Below are 21472 nucleotides of genomic sequence, written 5' to 3'. Positions count from 1 at the left end.
GGGGCGCTATAGAGGCCCTGAGGCCCGCCTGGATCTGGGCTTCTGGTTCTCAGTAGCGGTGGCAGTCTAAGAAAAAGGTGCCAAATTTCGTGCGTTGTCGACCATGGCAAGCGCCCCAATAAGGGTCTTGTATAGAGTTTGCTTGGCAAGTTTGACAAATCAGAAGCTGCAATATCATTTTTGCCATAACCAGCACCCCCAGGGGCGAAAGTGCACAAAATTTGGCGTAGCCGTCAGGTGAGCTATGAAGAGTTTGCGTATGAAGTTTGATGACAATTGAGTAAATAGAAGATGAGATATAGATTTTTGAAGAATAAATTTTTTGGTTTTTCCCATGTCAGTAGGTGGCGCTATGCTGTACATGAGCGATTATGAGTTGGAAAAATAAGTGTCTACAACAGCAACGTACTATCATAAGGTAGTGGTGTGAAGGAAAAGCATTATGGAATTATTTACCAAAAACCCGTTTTGGAGCAATTGCGTCGGCCAAAAACAGCGCCCCCCATGGATGAAAATTTCCAAAACGTGGTATACATGACATGCGAGGTAGTAAGAGGGTGGCCGTGAAGTTTGACCAAATTCGAGGAAAGATTGGAATTTTTGCCCAAAAATAGCGCCCCCAGTGGCGAAATATCACAGAAATTGGGTAACATGTCAGAAGCCCAATGAGTGATTTGCGTGTGAAGTATGAGCAGTTTTGAGTAATCAGAAGATTTGTTATGAATTTTTAAGCATGTAAAATTTTGCATCGAAAATTGATTGACGTATAACTTCTGAACGGTTTATCCTACGTGAAACGTATTTAGTAACTTTTGTAAGACATGTCTGTAGATGATGTGTATCAATTTTGGTGACATTCCTATGAACGGTCTAGGAGGAGTTGCGCCGTCTTCGGGGCCATGCATTTCGCACAAAAGTGAAATTACCTCACTTCCTGTTGGGCGTGGCTAATGCATTGGCATTACATTTTTGTCCGGCTTAGTGAGATACATATGCGTACCAAATGGCATGCCACTACTACAAACTACACGGCACCCAGGCACCTTAAAGCGGGAGGCCAAAATCACAACGACTTAGGGGGCGCTATAGAGGCCCTGAGCCCCGGCCAAGATTGGGCTTTTGGTTCTGAGTAGCGGTGGCAATTCTCGGAACTGGTGCCAAATTTGGTGCGTTTTCGCCCATGGCAAGCGCCCCGAAAATGGCCCAACAGCGGAGAAAAATAAAGAAGAAGAAGAAGACGGAAGAATAATAATAGTGAACTCTTACAAGAACAATAGGGCCTTCGCCCTATAGGGCTCGGGCCCTAATTAAAGCCGCAAGCGGCCTCAACGGGCCCTCGCGCCAGCGGCCAAGGGGGGCGGGGGCATGCGTCCCCGCGAAATACCTTCCACAGCTTCTTCGGCAAGAGACATTACTCCCGCAATGGCGACAAAGCACAGAATTGGACACATGGCAACGATAGGGTCTCGCACTGTACGGTGCCCGGGCCCTAATAATAATAGCGCCCCAATAAGGGTCTTGTAAAGAGTTTGCTTGCCAAGTTTGACAAATCAGAAGCTGCAATATCATTTCTGCCATAACCAGCACCCCCTGGGGCGAAAGTGCACAAAATTTGGCGTATATGTCAGGTGAGCTATGAAGAGCTTGCGTATGAAGTTTGATGACAATTGAGTAAATAGAAGATGAGATATAGATTTTTGAAGAATAAATTTTTTGGTTTTTCCCATGTCAGTAGGTGGCGCTATGCTGTACATGAGCGATTATGAGTTGGAAAAATAAGTGTCTACAACAGCAACGTACTATCACAAGGTAGTGGTGTGAAGGAAAAGCATTATGGAATTATTTACCAAAAACCCGTTTTGGAGCAATTGCGTCGGCCAAAAACAGCGACCCCCATGGACGAAAATTCCCAAAATGTGGTATACATGACATGGGAGGTAGAAAGAGGGTGGCCGTGAAGTTTGACCAAATTTGAGGAAAGATTGGATTTTTTGCCCAAAAATAGCGCCCCCAGTGGCGAAAGAGCACAAAATTATGGCGTATATGTCAGGTGAGCTATGAAGAGTTTGCGTATGAAGTTTGATGACAATTGAGTAAATAGAAGATGAGATATAGATTTTTGAAAAATAAATTTTTTGGTTTTTCCCATGTCAGTACGTGGCGCTATGCTGTACATGAGCAATGATGAGTTGGAAAAATAAGTGTCTACAACAGCAACGTACTATCACAAGGTAGTGGTGTGAAGGAAAAGCATTATGGAATTATTAACCAAAAACCCGTTTTGGAGCAATTGCGTCGGCCAAAAACAGCGCCCCCCATGGACGAAAATTTCCAAAATGTGGTATACATGACATGGGAGGTAGTAAGAGGGTGGCCGTGAAGTTTGACCAAATTTGAGGAAAGATTGGAATTTTTGCCCAAAAATAGCGCCCCCAGTGGCGGAATATCACAGAAATTGGGTAACATGTCAGAAGCCCAATGAGTGATTTGCCTGTGAAGTATGAGCAGTTTTGAGCAATCAGAAGATTTGTTATGAATTTTTAAGCATGTAAAATTTTGCATCGAAAATTGATTGACGTATAACTTCTGAACGGTGTATCCTACGTGAAACGTATTTAGTAACTTTTGTCAGCCATGTCTGTAGATGATGTGTATCAATTTTGGTGACATTCCTAAGAACGGTCTAGGAGGAGTTGCGCCGTCTTCGTGGCCATGCATTTCGCACAAAAGTGAAATTACCTCACTTCCTGTTGGGCATGGCTAATGCATTGGCATTACATTTTTGTCCGGCTTAGTGAGATACATAAGCGTACCAAATGCCATGCCACTACTACAAACTACATGGCAACCAGGCACCGTAATGCGGGAGGCCAAAATCACAACGACTTAGGGGGCGCTATAGAGGCCCTGAGCCCCGGCCAAGTTAGGGCTTTTGGTTCTGAGTAGCGGTGGCAATTCTCGGAACTGGTGCCAAATTTCGTGCGTTTTCGCCCATGGCAAGCGCCCCGAAAATGGCCCAACAGCGGAGAAAAATAAAGAAGAAGACGGAAGAAGAATAATAATAGTGAACTCTTACAAGAACAATAGGGCCTTCGCCCAGTAGGGCTCGGGCCCTAATAATAGTGAACTCTTACAAGAACAATAGGGCCTTCGCCCATAGGGCTCGGGCCCTAACTAGAAACTATATGCCAAGCAGGCACCTTAATGCGAGAGGCAAAAATCACAACACGTTAGGGGGCGCTATAGAGGCCCTGAGGCCCGCCTGGATCTGGGCTTCTGGTTCTCAGTAGCGGTGGCAGTCTAAGAAAAAGGAGCCAAATTTCGTGCGTTGTCGACCATGGCAAGCGCCCCAATAAGGGTCTTGTAAAGAGTTTGCTTGCCAAGTTTGACAAATCAGAAGCTGCAATATCATTTTTGCCATAACCAGCACCCCCAGGGGCGAAAGTGCACAAAATTTGGCATATATGTCAGGTGAGCTATGAAGAGTTTGCGTATGAATTTTGATGACAATTGAGTAAATAGAAGATGAGATATAGATTTTTGAAGAATAAATTTTTTGGTTTTTCCCATGTCAGTAGGTGGCGCTATGCTGTACATGAGCGATTATGAGTTGGAAAAATAAGTGTCTACAACAGCAACGTACAATCACAAGGTAGTGGTGTGAAGGAAAAGCATTATGGAATTATTTACCAAAAACCCGTTTTGGAGCAATTGCGTCGGCCAAAAACAGCGCCCCCCATGGACGAAAATTCCCAAAATGTGGTATACATGACATGGGAGGTAGTAAGAGGGTGGCTGTGAAGTTTGACCAAATTTGAGGAAAGATTGGATTTTTTGCCCAAAAATAGCGCCCCCAGTGGCGAAACATCACAGAAATTGGGTAACATGTCAGAAGCCCAATGAGTGATTTGCCTGTGAAGTATGAGCAGTTTTGAGCAATTAGAAGATTTGTTATGAATTTTTAAGCATGTAAAATTCTGCATTGAAAATTGATTGACGTATAACTTCTGAACGGTTTACCCTACGTGAAACGTATTTAGCAACTTTTGTCAGCCATGTCTGTAGATGATGTGTATCAATTTTGGTGACGTTCCTATGAACAGTCTAGGAGGAGTTGCGCCGTCTTCGTGGCCATGCATTTCGCACAAAAGTGAAATTACCTGACTCCCTGTTGGGCGTGGCTAATGCATTGGCATTACATTTTTGTCCGGCTTAGTGAGATACATATGCGTACCAAAGGGCATGCCACTACTATAAACTACATGGCAACCAGGCACCTTAATGCGAGAGGCAAAAATCACAACACGTTAGGGGCGCTATAGAGGCCCTGAGGCCCGCCTGGATCTGGGCTTCTGGTTCTCAGTAGCGGTGGCAGTCCAAGAAAAAGGGGCAAAATTTCGAGCATTCGCGACCATGGCAAGCGGCCCAATAAGGGTCTTGTAAAGAGTTTGCTGGCCAAGTTTGACAAATCAGAAGCTGCAATATCATTTTTGCCATAACCAGCACCCCCAGTGGCGAAAGTGCACAAAATTTGGCGTATATGTAAGGTGAGCTATGAAGAGTTTGCGTATGAAGTTTGATGACAATTGAGTAAATAGAAGATGAGACATAGATTTTTGAAGAATACATTTTTTGGTTTTTCCCATGTCAGTAGGTGGCGCTATGCTGTACATGAGCGATTATGAGATGGAAAAATAAGTGTCTACAACAGCAACGTACTGTCACAAGGTAGTGGTGTGAAGGAAAAGCATTATGGAATTATTTACCAAAAACCCATTTTGGAGAAATTGCGTCGGCCAAAAACAGCGCCCCCCATGGGCGAAAATTCCCAAAATGTGGTATACATGACATGCGAGGTAGTAAGAGGGTGGCCGTGAAGTTTGACCAAATTTGAGGAAAGATTGGATTTTTTGCCCAAAAATAGCGCCCCCAGTGGCGAAATATCACAGAAATTGGGTAACATGTCAGAAGCCCAATGAGTGATTTGCTTGTGAAGTATGAGCAGTTTTGAGCAATTAGAAGATTTGTTATGAATTTTTTAGCATGTAAAATTTTGAAGTGAAAATTGATTGACGTATAACTTCTGAACGGTTTATCCTACGTGAAACCTATTTAGTAACTTTTGTCAGCCATGTCTGTAGATGATGTCTATCAATTTTGGTGACATTCCTATGAACGGTCTAGGAGGAGTTGCGCCGTCTTCGTGGCCATGCATTTCGCACAAAAGTGAAATTACCTCACTTCCTGTTGGGCGTGGCTAATGCATTGGCATTACATTTTTGTCTGGCTTAGTGAGATACATATGCGTACCAAATGGCATGCCACTAGTACAAACTATATGGCAACCAGGCACCTTAATGCGGGAGGCCAAAATCACAATGACTTAGGGGGCGCTATAGAGGCCCTGAGCCCCGGCCAAGTTTGGGCTTTTGGTTCTGAGTAGCGGTGGCAATTCTCGGAAGTGGTGCCAAATTTCGTGCGTTTTCGCCCATGGCAAGCGCCCCGAAAATGGGCCAACAGCGGAGAAAAATAAAGAAGAAGACGGAAGAATAATAATAGTGAACTCTTACAAGAACAATAGGGCCTTCGCCCATTCGGGCTCGGGCCCTAAATAGTGAACTCTTACAAGAACAATAGGGCCTTCGCCCATAGGGCTCGGGCCCTAATAATAGTGAACTCTTACAAGAACAATAGGGCCTTCGCCCATAGGGCTCGGGCCCTAAATATAATCTCTGTCAGAAATACAACTGTAAAACAGACATTGGCGTATACCCAATATCAGTCATGACAAACATATGAATAGGAGAGTGCTGCATCTGTGATCTTAAATAACTTTTTCATGGTCAAGTATATAGTTATTTGTGAACTGTAGAGTACATGTAACAGCAAAAACAACAAATTCAAGGGCATTAAAAATGGATGATTTGGGATTGAAAAAAGAGAATGATGCACAAATAACAACAAGATGACACTTCACATGTTTGTAGTGATCGAATTAATGAAACTATTTACCAAGTTGCAGACCTGTGCTACCTGTGCTTCATTTCCATTCAGGGTCTTAAAGATATGATACTTTTTGTGGGGTATGTAATTGAATCTGACATATTTCTGTAAATACCCTATCTAGAGAGCTCCCATTATATAAGTGACCAGACAATCTAGTTTGTAATAAGACCAGGTAGTGATAGGAGATGAATACATTTGTTTTCTAGTATTTTTAAGGCCCTAAACCCCACTCATGAGTGTGTTTTTCTTAATTTTTAGCATTTATAGGAAGTACCAATGGCCTTTAAAGGCGCACTTCTGTTAGTCTTCAGGCGTGCAAACGGCGCGCTTTTCGGCGCCGTAATGTTATTTGAGGAGTTGCATGATGACTGTATATATGTTCTCAACGTAGTGTCTACATGGGTTAATGACTTTTGTTTTTTGTTCCTAGATAATATTTAAGTGCCGTAATACCGTTCTATACGTGCAAGAATTGCTCTTATTAAAGCTTGTGGCTGTCTGGCTTAGTTAAATACTAACCGTTAGCACCCGACTAGCTGCTATTTTAGAACATCGAGTGATCAAATGGTAATGTGTAACCCATGTGTGTGTTATATGAGTTCGTGGTGCATACATCCATCCGTGGTAGCCTAGGGCTGCACAATTAATCGAATTTAATCGAAAATCGCGATTTTGGCTGCCATGATTAAATTAAATGAAAATCGCGATTTATTTCCATTTAAAATGCGAGCTCTGCTGCATATTTGATCAAGCACTTTTTGACCAGTACTCCGCCAAACCATTAGGGGCGGACCGACGCATGTAAGGTTTCATTACTCCGCCTAAATAAGCAAGCAAGCCAAGTCACAGTAATGAAACCTTACATGCGTCGGTTCGCCCCCTAATGGCGTGAGAGTAGGTAACAGATTGAGGTGAGAGAGAAAAGCTAACTATGTCGGAACAACAGACTATTTAGCACTGGAGGCAATGCTGTGACCTGCCTTCGCTCATGTTTAAAGCCAGAGCATGTTGATAGGCTGGTCTTTCTAGCTAAAAACTTGTAGGCCTCAGTATAATGCTATGTAATTGTTGCAAGTGAGTTTTCAGTTCCTTCATCCTTTGGTAATTTCTTGGATAAATTTCATTTATTTGTCATTTGGAAATCAGAATTTCTCTTTTAAATTTCATTCTGCACTGAAAGCTGTTCATATTGTTTGTTTGAATATAGTGAAATAAAATTTAAGTGATTTACCTAACATCAAGAATAATTGTGATTAATAATCGTGATTACAATTTTGATCAAGATAATCATGATTATCATTTTTTCCATAATCGTGCAGCCCTATGGTAGCCACAACATTACAGTCACTTAGGCTGTTAAGCAAAAACATTGGCGAATTTTGCCTCCTTTCAAAGTCAATGAGGGCGAAGCGAAATTCGTTTGTGTCGGGATGGACCGTAATGAAGTCTGACTGATATTTTGTGTGTGTGTGTGTGGTAGTGGTGGTGGTGGGGTCCGCGTCGCCGCGCTACCTCACTCTTTTTTGACCATGGTTGTGTTTGCATCCCTGAGTCTTAGTTGTGGCTAGTTAATGTGAAGAGTGCTGTTCATTTGAATTCATTTATGGTTTAAATGTACGCATTTTGATTCACGTGAAAGTCGGTCTTAGACCGCGTGTTGTTTGATTTACTTTGTTTACTATCTGTATTTAGTTAGATCGTGCATGCGTTCTTTCTCTCTCCCTCTCTTTTTAACTCCCTCCATCGCACCACACCCCTCCACATTGGGATTTCAGGAGTAGCTAAGGTTGAGTAGAAGTTTGGCTTTGAGGCCTAGCACAAAGGCTCGCACATTCCATTCACATCCTCACTCCCCTCCTCGTCGTGCACACGCCCTCTCTCCCTAGCTCCTCCTTATCTTGTTAGTGTGCAGCTGCGCACACGCATGCATACACCTACACTCTCTCTCTCTCACACACACACACACACACACACACACATATAAACACGTGATTTCCCTCTCACATTTTAACATCCACTCACCCCTACACTGTAAACTTGCAGATAGCTTATTACTTCTAATCACCATTAGTGCCTTAATTATCATATACACTACTGATTCTTATTTGTATACATTGTATCACCATTTATACTGAAGTATTCCTTGGCTGCTGTTGTTGCTATATCTGATCAGTATTAGTTTGCTAAGTCATGTCAGCTATTTCAATAAATGATATCTTTGGAATAAACTGTGTCCTGTTTATTGCTACAACATCCTCTGAATGCCAACCTCTGCCAAACAAGTATTCTAACTGCCTTCGCCCATTTGGTTGTTATGTGAATGTTATAGATCTAGAGTAAACATATTACATTAGAGCTACAATACTCAATAAACTATAGCAACATCACCACCAAGTTATTCCAGTTATTTTAACAGCTTAGCTATAAACTATTAGACACTTGAATGAATGATTAATGAATTTATGAGACTGATCCCTTTTTACATGAGACTGATTTGATAAGCCTATTGCACCTACAACATGAAGAAACAGAAAGGCAATCCAGAGTTACTGCGTAATCAGAAAGCCTACTTCTAGCTGCATGTGGTCCTAGTACAAGTACTTCTGTCTTGTCAGAGTTAAGCAGAAGGAAGTTAATAAGCATCCAGTGTCTAATGTCCTTTACACATTCCTCAATTCTTTTAAGCTGGTATCTCATCTGGTTTTGCAGAAACATACAACACACAGTTGTCAGCATAACAGTGGAAACTAATACCATGCTTACGAATAAGATCACCCAGAGGTAACATATATAAAGAAAAAAGCAGTGGGCCAAAGACAGAACCTTGTGGAACACCAAACTTTACCTCAGTATGTCTAGAAAAAGCACCATTTACATCAACATACAATTTACAACAAGTAGTACTTTTGCACTACTCCTTCACTGCCTTATCTTTATCTCTTTCTATATTTTGCTGCTGAAACAATGTAAATTCCCCTTGTGGGATAATAAAAGGCTATCTTATCTTATCATAACATACTGATAGCGATTAGTTAAATAAGAGCTGAGCCAGGAGAGGGCCATTCCCTTAACTCCCACAATGTTTTCTAGTCTATCCAAAAGAATGGAATGATCAATGGTATCAAATGCTGCACTAAGGTCAAGCAGCAAAATACAGCCCTGATCAGATGCCAACAGTAGGTGATTTACTACTTTAACCAGTGCTGTCTCAGTGCTATGATGAGGTCTAAATCCTGACTGACACATTTCATGGATGTTATTCCTATGTAGATATGAGCATAACTGCTGTGTGACAGCTTTTTCTAGGATCTTGGAGATAAAGGGGAGGTTTGATATTGGCCAATAATTGGACAGCTGACAGGGATCAAGGTCAGGTTTTTTAATCAGGGGTTTAATAACTGCAAGTTTAAAGGATTTGGGTACATACCCAATCCTAAGAGAAGAATTTATTATTTTTAGAAGCGTTTCAATTACTTCAGGTATTATCTGTTTGAACAGACGTGTAGGTAAGGGATCTAATACACAAGTTGAGAATTTTGATGCGGAGATTAATGAAAGGAGTTCGATTTCGCTAAGGGAAGTAAAACATTCTAATTGCTGATCTGACACAGTTATATTGTTAACTACAGGGTTTCTTAAATTGTCACTTAAGTTTTCTGACCTTAAATTAGTAGTTAGAATTTTTGGGGGGATATTTTCAATTTTGTCATTGAAAAAAATCCATGAAGTCATTGCTACTACATACTGCAGGTGTGCATGTGTCTATAGTGGTCTTTTTTTCCTGATTAATTTTGCTCCAGTATTAAATAGGAATCTAGAATTATTTTTGTTATCTTCTATTAGGGAGGAGAGATTTGTTGATCTAGTAGCACTAAGAGCTTTTCTATACTTCAGGAAGCTCTCCTTCCAAGCCAATTTGAACGCTACCAATTTTATTTGACGCCATTTACGTTCCAATTTTCGAGTGGTCTGTTTTAAAGTGTGAGTGTCATCATTATACCAGGGCGCTAATTTTTTTCTCTCTGATCATTTTCCTTTTAAGTGGAGTTATATTATCTAAAGTATAGTGGAACATTGACTCTAAGCATTCAGTTGCCTGATCAAGTTCTGCGGGGGCTGACAGTGACCCAATCAAAATTGATAACTGGGAGATCATTTATAAAACTCTGTGCAGTAGTTGACGTGAATGTACACTTAATACAGTAGCATGGTGAGGTGCATATATTATTACTCAGACATATTTTGAATGAGAGGAGATAATGATCTGAGATAATTTCAGAATGCGAAAGTGTGACTATAGTTTCTATGTTTTACCCGAATGTTAGTATTAGATCAAGAATGTGACCACCATTATGGGTCAGTTCTATAACATTCTGATTAACCCCTACTGACTCTAAAATGGACACAAACACTGTTTTCAAAGGGTCTTCTGGGTCATCAAAGTGAATATTAAAATCTCCAACAACTAAAGCTTTGTCTAAGGAAATAACCATGTCTGAGATAAAATCTGCAAATTCAGAAAGAAACCCAGAATACAGCCCCAGGGGCCTGTAAATAATAAGTAATGGAATTAACTGGGAAGACTTATTTTTCGAGGCTTCATACATTATATTAGTATGAAGAACTTCAAATGTACTAAATTTATAACCAGGTTTTTGTGTTACACCTAGATAATCATTATAAATAACCACAACGCCTCCTCCTCTGCCAATTAGACGAGGCTGGTGTATATAACTGTATCCAGGAGGACTAGCTTCATTTAATGCTATGTATTCATTTGGCTTAATCCATGTTTCTGTTAAACACAGTACATTAAACTCCTGATCGGTAATAAGTTCATTACAGGGTTTCCCCAGGTTTGACCACCATAAATATAAGACCTTTTTAAGACCACTTAAATGAGAATTAAGACCTACATCGCACCCATTATGCGGTCGTAGAACACCAGATCAAATTCCCAATAATGACAAATGTTTCAAGTAAAAATACTTTTATTATAAAAGTTATATACTTAAGTCATTATGTGCATTGCTTGTCAAATCTTCACATTCAAGACAAGCAAGACCGAATTTTGTTATGTAAGACATTTTGTTTTTTCCACAGGAGAATGTTGTAGCGATTTCCGAGTCTGGGAACACAGCCTTAAACAGGTTCGCTTATGCCCTCATTCGAGCTGTACGAGTGGTGTTCCGTAATTGTTTTTAAAATCCAGAGCACCTCTGCCCGAAGTGTCGGGGTTCCACCGACACCCATCATGCCACTGCTCAGCCCTTGTGTTGTTGCTAGCCTTGCCGATGATGTCTGGCTTGGCTGATGCTGCTGACATTCGACAGTGGTGCTAGTGCCAACTCCAGGTGCATTCGGAGATTGAACCGTGCAGAACTGAGCGATGGGCTGGTGGTGGTGGAGGGCAGATGCAATGTGCTTTGAGCTCTTCATGTGAGACTCTAAAGCGAAATGACCTATAGTGGACAACTTGAAGGTCTTTCAACAAACAGTATCTTGCTTCAACGTCGCTTCCAGGAACCTCCCTCACCCAATCACGATATCTTTCATCTGAAAGCCACTGCTGATTAAAACGACACTTCCCCATGCTGCGATTCACGGAGTCTCCTCTCCACCACGGACTCCAACGATTGCGCCGGCGCGAAAATGTATCAATATTGTTTCTTTCTTTGCGCATACTCCAAGAAATTCACTGATGTTACGCAAAACCCACGTTTTCACATTGTAGAATAGTATGAGTAAATTTAAGACCTTTGTTTAAAAAATTAAGACTTGGGTAAAGCAATTTAAGACTTTTTAAGGCCTTAATTTTGGAATATTAAATTTAAGACTTTTTTAAGACTTTTAAGACCCCGCGGCTACCATGCATTAACAATTAGTGCTTTAGATGTAAGAGATCTAATATTTAATAGCCCTACCTTTAGATCAAAGGTGCTGGCAGTGGCTGTACAGTCTGTATGATCCAATTGATTATTGATTAGGTTAATGGAACAAACTCTCTGAGTATTTCCATTTTTTTGTTTAGCTCAGGGAACAGACACAGTCTCGATGTTATGGACCCTGAGTGACGACTCTGTGCAGTTAGCAGGCAGTCGGTTTAGCCTGTTCGTCTGCTCCCTGGCCTTGGCTCTAGATTGTCAGAAGTTAACCAGACCTGTTCTGAGACTATGAGCTGTGCTGCAAGAAATGAAAGCAGCACCTTCCCGAGTGGGATGGATGCCATCCTGCCCTAACAGGCCAGCAGTGCCCTCAAAATTAGCCCAATTATCTATAAAGCCCACACTGTTTTCAGAGCACCACCTGGACAACCAGCAGTTCAGCGACCATAACCTGCTGTAAGCTACAGTGCCTTGAAAAAGTATACATACCCCTTGAACTTTTTCACATTTTTGCACCTTACAACCACAAACTTAAGTTTTTTATTGAGATTTTATGTGATAGACCAACACAGAGTAGCACATAATTGTGAAGTGAAACGAAAATAATAAATGGTCTTCAAAATTTTAAACAAATAAAAATCTGAAAAATGTGGTGTGCATTAGTATTCAGCCCCCCTGCATCAATACTTTGTAGAGCCACCTTTTGCTGCAATTACAGCTGCAAGTCTTTTGTGGTATGTCTCTACCAGCTTTGCACATCTAGACACTGAAATTTTTGCCCATTCTTCTTTGCAAAATAGCTCAAGCTCAGCCAGACTGGATGGAGAGCGTCTGTGAACAGCAATTTTCAAGTCTTGCCACAGATGCTCAATGGGATTTAGGTCTGGACTTTGACTGGGCCATTCTAACACATGAATATTCTTTGATCTAAACCATTCTATTGTAGCTCTGGCTGTATGTTTAGGGTCATTGTCTTGCTGGTAGGTGAATCTCCTTCCCAGTCTCAAGTCTTTTGCAGCCTCCAACAGGTTTTCTTCCAGGATTGCCCTGTATTTAGCTCCATCCATCTTCCCATCAACTCTGACCAGCTTCCCTGTCCCTGCTGAAGAAAAGCATCCCCATAGCATGATGCTACCACCACCATGTTTCACAGTGGGGATGGTGTGTGCAGGGTGATGAGCAGTGTTAGTTTTCCGCCACACATAGCGCTTTGCATTTAGGCCAAAAAATTCAACTTTGGTCTCATCTGACCAAAGCACCTTCTTCCACATGTTTGCTGTGTCCCCTACATGGCTTCTGGCAAACTGCAAACGGGACTTCTTATGCCTGTCTTTCAACAATGGTTTTCTTCTTGCCACTCTTCCAAAAAGGCCAGATTTGTGGAGTGTACAACTTATAGTTGTCCTGTGCACAGATTCTCCCACCTGAGCTGTGGATTTCTGCAGCTCCTCCAGAGTGATCATGGGCCTCTTGGCTGCTTCTCTGACCAGTGCTCTCCTTGCTCGCTCTGTCAGTTTAGGTGGACGGCCATGTCTTGGTAGGTTTGCAGTTGTGCCATACTTTTTCCATTTTTGAATGATGGATTGAACAGTGCTTCTTGAGATGTTCAAAGCTTGGGATATTTTTTATAACCTAACCCTGCTTTAAACTTCTCCAGAACTTTATCCCTGATCTGTCTGGTGAGTTCTTTGGTCTTCATGATGCTGTTTGTTCTTCAGTGTTCTCTAACAAACCACTGAGGCCTTCACAGAACAAGTGTATTTATGCTGAGAGTAAATTACACACAGTAGGACTCTATTAACTAATTAGATTACTTCTGAAGGCAATTGATTGCACTGGATTGTATTTAGAGGTATCAGAGTACAGGGGGCTGAATACTAATGCACACCACATATTTCAGATTTTTATTTGTTTAAAATTTTGAAGACCTTTTATCATTTTTGTTTCACTTCACAATTATGTGCTACTCTGTGTTGGTCTATCACATAAAATCTCAATAAAAAAACTTTTAAGTTCGTGGTTGTAAGGTGGAAAAATGTGAAAAAGTTCAAGGGGTATGAATACTTTTTCAAGGCACTGTACAGGGGTTTTTCTAGAAAAAAGTAGTATGAGGGAGCACACATTTGCACGGATGCGAGGGAGCGAAGCAACCGGGGGGAAGGGGGGGGGGGGGGTTCCCCCCCTTCCGCAGTGTGAAGCCTTTGAAAATTTGAAGCTTAAATGGGACATTCTGAATTTGTTCAATGCGGGCGTTTTCTGTTGCCTGCGCTGTTCGATGTTGTTTGGATTTTGCATGATCCCGCGCCTTGTCAACCTGCAAGCTGGTGCAGGGAATCTTGCTCCAGATATATTCCCCATTTTGTTGGCGCTGGTTGTGCCGCTTACAAATGTGGCACATCATCCCTGTTTTATTGTTGACAGGATAAAGCCAGGGGTATCCCTTCTCCCATGCCTCCTGATATCCAACCAGATGTCCTGAGTTCTTTTTCTTGGGCCTTCGTTTCATATTGGTAAAAAGAAAAAAAATCAGCTTCATTGTAGACCCCGTTATATCGGGTCTTCGGAGTCTCAGTTTATGTTACTATGTACAAGTTGAAAACAAACCAAAAAATGGACATAGCTTCACTGTAGACCTGGGGTCTTTGTCTATTTTGTCAACATTGGAAATTTAAATAACACTTTGACACAAACTAAAAACAATACTCAATTCAAATTACACACAACTACAACTACTAATTCCTCATTATTCAAATTGTGACTTACTCTACTATGATTGAAATTGAAATTTATATTTAGAATTCAAATGCATTCAAGTTGCACAGAAATGAACATTCATTAGAGAAATCTGATGTTTTCTTATACTTGGAGTTAGTTGTTCATAATGAATGAAAAAAATAATTCCAGAATTATTTTCTCTAAAAGGAAACTGTTATAAATAAAGTATATTTTGTAAAGTTGGAATCTAACTCAATTAACAAACTTTTAAAGTTTGAGACCATGCAAAAAAAAGTATTTAAAAAATACATACTTGAACTTTTCCAGGAACTTGGCCCTTTTCTCATTTTGCTTCTCCATTGAACACTCGGTGCTTTCATCCGAACAAGACACCTGGTCTTCGTTCGTCGCTGATTCTGCGCCACCGTCAAAGCGCTCGGTTGACGCGTCCTTCAATGTGGACCCGGACCTGTCGGCATGGACCGATCCCTCGATTGTCGCAACCTCGCTATTGGAAACATCTTTATCCGCTTGTGACCGAAAAAAGAAGTCATCTTCTTCTGCCCCGGACATTCTTTAGCTTTCTTCCGTTTTGTACCGCGGGATGACATCTTTAAATGCCCAAGCATAAACCAAAACTCGCAATCATAAGCGCCCGCGCTAGTGGGTGAAAGGTCATTCAATCTCGAGAAATCACGCTCTACAAGTCAGCTGATCTTACATATTACCCATAGACATAAAATCTCGCGAGAACAGAAAACAACACGGCGACTCGGTTGGGGAAACTCCGATTCGGATCGTTTTTGCACCGTTAAACTTTTGGATCGGAATATTTTTGGAGTAATTATAACACATTTGGGGAACAGACACATTGTCAAGTGGTGGTACTGGGATATTTTCACGGAGAAAAGATCATTTTGAGAAATATTGTATGTTGTACGGCAGCATGCAAGTACACAGCCCAAGTGTGACTTAGGTTAAATCGGCATTCCGGTAAGAGGGCGCAAGCCGGGAGTATGAGGGCGCAGCGCCCCTGTTCCCTTATTTAGAAAAAACCCTGCTGTATATCACCACAACGCATTGGGATGGGGCCAGAGCATACTACAGCATCTGACATCGCCTTCGATAATTTAAACACCTCTACAAAGTTACTCTTAGGAACCTCAGACTGACGGTGTATATCATTGGCTCCTACATGGATAACTATCTTTGAGAACCTGTGCTTGCCTAGAACCCTAAGATTACCTGCTATGTCTGGCACCCTGGCTCCTGGTATACACCTGACTAAAGCTGCTGGTGCCCCTAAAGGCCTAGCTAATTTCATGTGCCGTATAATAGAGTCCCCTATAACCAGAGTTCTTTCAGGTTTCTCAGCGGGTGAATCACTGAGGAGGGCAAACATGTTCAACACATGAAGCGGAGAGGAATGGTGCTTCAGTGGGCGAGCCTCAGCAGGAGCTTTGTCTCTACGCTTATGCTGCTGAGTCATCACCCTTTCACCCTGCTGTGAGGGCTCTAGTGCCAGAGTTGGGGGATTACTAACTCCACCTAGGGCATCCAGACTTTCCCCTACAGAAACTACACTGTTCTCATTCTCACTAGCCCTCTCTAAAGTCTGGATACACACCTCCAAAGCTGCAATCTTCTCCATCACAGAAGTGTAACTAATCTGCACTTATCACAAATAAAGCTATCACTAGTGATGGAGGAAGAATGACTAAACATCCTGCACTCAGCACACTGAACAAGCTGAAGGTGTGCCATGATGAAAGGATTCACGTACCTTAATTGAGGATCTGTTGATATTAAAGCAGATCCGATGTGGATGGCCTCCGCTTGTGGTCTTTACGCAGGAGGAGAAAAAAAGAAAGCTTCCGGTCTTGGTGTTTTTCCCAAAAAATTAAAGTGCGGAAAAAGGAAAGCAAAAGTACAATAAACTAGATAGAACTCGACGTCAACGGCGTCGATGGGGATGCCTCCGCCCGGTAGACTACATGCCTTATTAAGTTGTGATTTGGGGATGGACATTTGACCTCACAGTAATCGTGACCTGGTGAAATTACTTGTATCAGCCTTGGAGACATTGTGTTCACAAGGTTTTCGGACAGACATTTGACCTCACAGTGACCTTCACCTTAGACCTTTTGATCTCAAAATCTCATCAGTTTATCTTTGTCCCCAAATGCACAAATGGTGAAAGTTTGGTGAAATTCCTTTCATTTCCCTTGGAGATATTGTGTTCACAAGGTTTTCGGACAGACATTTGACCTCACAGTGACCTTGCCCTTAGACCTTTTGATCTCAAAATCTAATCAGTTTATCTTTGTCCCCAAATGCACAAATGGTGAAAGTCTGGTGAAATTCCTTTCATTCGCCTTGGAGATATTGTGTTCACAAGGTTTTTGGACAGACATTTGACCTCACAGCGACCTTGAGCTTAGACCTTTTGAACTCAAAATCTAATCAGTTCATGTTTGTCCCAAAGCGCACAAATGGTGAAAGTTTGGTGAAATTCCTTTCATTAGCATTTGAGATATCGCGTTCACAATGTTTCGGGACGAACGCACACGGACAGATATTTGACCTCACAGTGACCTTGACCTTAGACCTTTTGATCTCAAAATCTAATCAGTTTATCTGTTTCCACAAATGGTGAAAGTTTGGTGAAATTCCTTTCATTAGCCTTTGAGATATGGCGTTCACAAGGTTTCGGGACGGACGCACGGACGCACTCATGGACGCACGGACAGACGGACAACCCGAAAACATAATGCCTCCTGCACCTTACGGTGGCAGAGGCATAAAAATGAAAAGAATACTGGAAATTATTTGTAGAGAAAATAAAAAAGATTAGTGATTAATGCCAACACTCGTGGAAAAAAGACTCATCGCAAACAACTTGGAAACAGGAAGTACGTCACACAGAACGCGCATGCGTCAGATTAGTCAGATTAGATTGGTAATGGCTTTAAGCTGTTCTACTGTGGTACCAACAACAAGAGAAATGGAGTGGGCATAATTCTGGATGATGCCTTCAAGAAGAACGTGCTGCTAGAGAAGAGAAGATCGGACAGAGTGATGTGGATAAAGATAGACTTTAAAGGTGAGATGGTCAAAATCATGAGCATTTATGCACCGCAGACAGGCTGTGAAGAGGCAGAAAAAGCCGTATTCTGGGAAGAGGTGAATGGAGAACTAGCAGATATACCGAGACAAGAAGAACTCTGGATTGGAGGAGATTTTAACGGACATGTCGGAAGTGATAACACCGGGAAAGAGGATGTCATTGGGAAATATGGATTTGGGACCAGAAATGAAGAGGGTGAGACACTCATAGACTTTGCCTTGAGCATGGACCTGGCCATCAGTAACACCTACTTTAAGAAAACTGAAAGACAGCTAATCTACAGGAGGGGCAGAGTGAAAACACAGATTGATGACATCCTGTGTCAGAAAACAAGTAGGGGAACTATAAGAGACTGTAAAGTTATCCTTGGTGAGAGTGTGGCAACGCAGCACAGACCAGTAGTGTGTACTGCAAGACCAGTTATAGTCTGACCAAATAAGGTGCCAGCAGAGCTAAAGATCAGATGGTGGAAGTTGAGGGACAGGACCCACAGAGAGCCTTTTGTGAACCAAGTGTCAGAGAAACTGGGCTGCAGGAGGAGAAATGGGACCAACAACTGGGAGAATGTAGCACAGGACCATCAGGACAGTTGCAGAGAAAGTCCTTGGGAAAACAAAGTGGAAAAGAGACTTGGTGGTGGTGCGATAAAGTACAAGAGAGCATCCAAGCAAAGAGGGAGGCAAAGAAGGCTACTGATGAAAACAATAGTGAAGAGAACAAAGCAGCCTACAAAGAGAAGAAGAACGCAGCAAAGACAGCAGTGGCCACTGCCAAAGCCCAGGCTTATGAGAGGTTGTGTGAGGACCATGCTTCCAGACTTCTACTGGGATGTTGTTGGGTCCAACTGCCTTTCCATTCTTCATTTTCTTCAATGCTTTCACAACCTCTGCCTCCATGATGTTATTTACCTGCTCCTTCACTGTTGCTTGCTCTCCACTTCTTCTAACCCTGGGATTTTCTTCATTCACAAGTTTGTGGAAGTACTCACTCCATCTACGTAGAATTTCTTCATTTGTAGACAAGACCACTCAATCACTATTCTTGATTAGCTTTGCCTGATAGATACCAACGAAGGGCAGAAAAGAGCACTGAGAATGGCAAAGAAGAAAAACAAGGACTCAAAGGACATCTATCAGGCAAAGCTAATCAAGAATAGTGATTGAGTGGTCTTGTCTACAAACAAAGAAATTCTACGTAGATGGAGTGAGTACTTCCACAAACTCGTGAATGAAGAAAATCCCAGGGTTAGAAGAAGTGGAGAGCAAGCAACAGTGGAGGAGCAGGTAAATAACATCATAAAGGCAAAAGTTGTGAAAGCATTGAAGAAAATGAAGAATGGTAAGGCAGTTAGACCCAACAACATCCCAGTAGAAGTCTGGAAGCATACTGGAGAGGTTGAAGTGGAATACCTGACAGAGATGTTTGGAATGATCATGGATGAAGAGAAAATACCTGGAGAATGGAGAAAGAACACCCTAGTACCCATCTACAAGAACAAAGGTGACATCCTGAATTGCGGAAACTACAGAGGCATCAAGCTGATGAGCCAGACCAGGAAACTGTTGGAAAGAATGGTGGAGAACAGACTGAGAGATTGTTAATATCAGCAATGAGCAATTTAGGTTCATGAGAGGAAGATCGACAGTGGATGCGATTTTTGCACTTAGGCAGCTTCAACAGAAACACCATGAAGGCCATGAAGGACTTGCATGCTGTTTTCATTGATCTAGAAAAGGCTTATGACAGAGTGCCCAGAGAAGAACTGTACTGGTGTATGTGAGAGAAGTTGGTGCCACACATACGTGTGGTGAAATATGTATACAGAAAGTGAGACCATAGTGCGCTGTGCAGCTGGGTCCACTGAGCTATTCCCAGCGGATGTGGGACTTCATCAGGGTTCAGCGCTCAGCGCATTCCTGTCAGGGAAAGGGCCCCATGGCATATGATGGTTGCGGATGATGTGGACCTATATGCTACCAACAAAGAAAAACTGGAAGCAGACCTTGAGAAGTGGAGAGAGGCATTGGAATTGCGAGGGCTGAAGATATAAAGGACCAAGACTGAATACCTATGCCTGCATGGAAAGGAAGCTGAGAGGATATAGCTGCAGAATGCTGAAGTGCCGAAAGTGCAGGAGTTCAAGTACCTTGGGAGTATGCTGACAAAGAATGGAACATCTGATAGAGAAGTCGGAAGAAGAGTCGAGTCTGGGTGGAGGAATTGGAAGATGATGTCAGGTGTGCTGTGTGATAAGAAAGTTCCATCAAAAGTAAAGGGAAAGATCTACAGTAAGGTGGTGCAACCAGCAATGCTTTATACAATGGAGACAGTCCCCCTGACAGCAAAGCAAGAGAGACAGTTAGAAGTGACAGAAACGAGGATGTGTAGGTAGGCATGTGGATGGACGAGGAGAGACCATGTGAGGAACGAGAGGGTGCGTGAGTCTTTGGGAGTACAAAACATCACTACAAGATGTAGAATATCAAGGCTGAGATGGTATGGACATGTGGTGAGAAAAGAGAGAGAATATGTTGGACAGAGAGTGATGAACATGGAATTGCCAGGAAGGAGAAAAAGGGGCCGACCGAACAGGAGGTGGAGGGACAACATCAAGGAACATATGTAGATTATCAAGTCTGTGAGAGAGGATGACATGGACCACGATCTCTGGAGACGATTGTCTGCTGCAGTGACCCCGGAGAGAAGCAGGAGCAGCTTGTAGAAGAACAAGAAGTTGTTTCAGGTTAATGATTTGATAGAAAGAAAATTAAGGCAATTAAGTCTGAGCTTCATGAACAGAACATTTAAGCCGAGGAGGCACTTTTTTATTTGTTCATTTTGTAATTTTCAGCTCTCTTTTATAGATATTTTATAGTGTTTCCTTTTATAGATGTTTGTAAATCTCATCTCATTATCTCTAGATGCTTTATCCTGTTCTACAGGGTCGCAGGCAAGCTGGAGCCTGTCCCAGCTGACTACGGGCGAAAGGCAGGGTACACCCTGGACAAGTCGCCAGGTCATCACAGGGCTGACACATAGACACAGACAACCATTCACACTCACATTCACACCTACAGTCAATTTAGAGTCACCAGTTAACCTAACCTGCATGTCTCTGGACTGTGGGGGAAACCAGAGCACCCGGAGGAAATCCACGCAGACACGGGGAGAACATGCAAACTCCGCACAGGAAGGCCCTCGTCCGCCACGGGGCTCGAACCCGGACCTTCTTGCTGTGAGGCGACAGCGCTAACCACTACACCACCGTGCCGCATGCATGTTTGTAAATAAAAAACTAAATTTAATATTTTATATATAATATATACGTGTGTGTGTGTGTGTTGCCATGGGATTTTTGTATCAGATGCTCTGTTTAAAGAATGCGTAGAAACAGCATTGAAAAGCACCATCTCATCTCATCTCATTATCTCTAGCCACTTTATCCTGTTCTACAGGGTCGCAGGCAAGCTGGAGCCTGTCCCAGCTGACTACGGGCGAAAGGCGGGGTACACCCTGGACAAGTCGCCAGGTCATCACAGGGCTGACACATAGACACAGACAACCATTCACACTCACATTCACACCTATGGTCAATTTAGAGTCACCAGTTAACCTAACCTGCATGTCTTTGGACTGTGGGGGAAACCAGAGCACCCGGAGGAAACCCACGCGGACACAGGGAGAACATGCAAACTCCGCACAGAAAGGCCCTCGCCGACCACGGGGCTCGAACCCGGAC

The 21472-nt window shown here is 42.4% G+C and overlaps 1 protein-coding gene across 1 annotated transcript in view; it reads right to left on the bottom strand.

Moving 5' to 3' along the window:
- Window positions 1-21472, bottom strand: part of LOC132891477 (zinc finger protein OZF-like) — a 114025-nt gene that overhangs the window by 71549 nt on the left and 21004 nt on the right. The window lies entirely within an intron of this gene.

Source organism: Neoarius graeffei, chromosome 9, assembly GCF_027579695.1.
Source record: "Neoarius graeffei isolate fNeoGra1 chromosome 9, fNeoGra1.pri, whole genome shotgun sequence".
In the NCBI taxonomy this organism is placed as follows: domain Eukaryota; kingdom Metazoa; phylum Chordata; class Actinopteri; order Siluriformes; family Ariidae; genus Neoarius; species Neoarius graeffei.
This window is presented reverse-complemented; position numbering and strand designations above follow the sequence as displayed.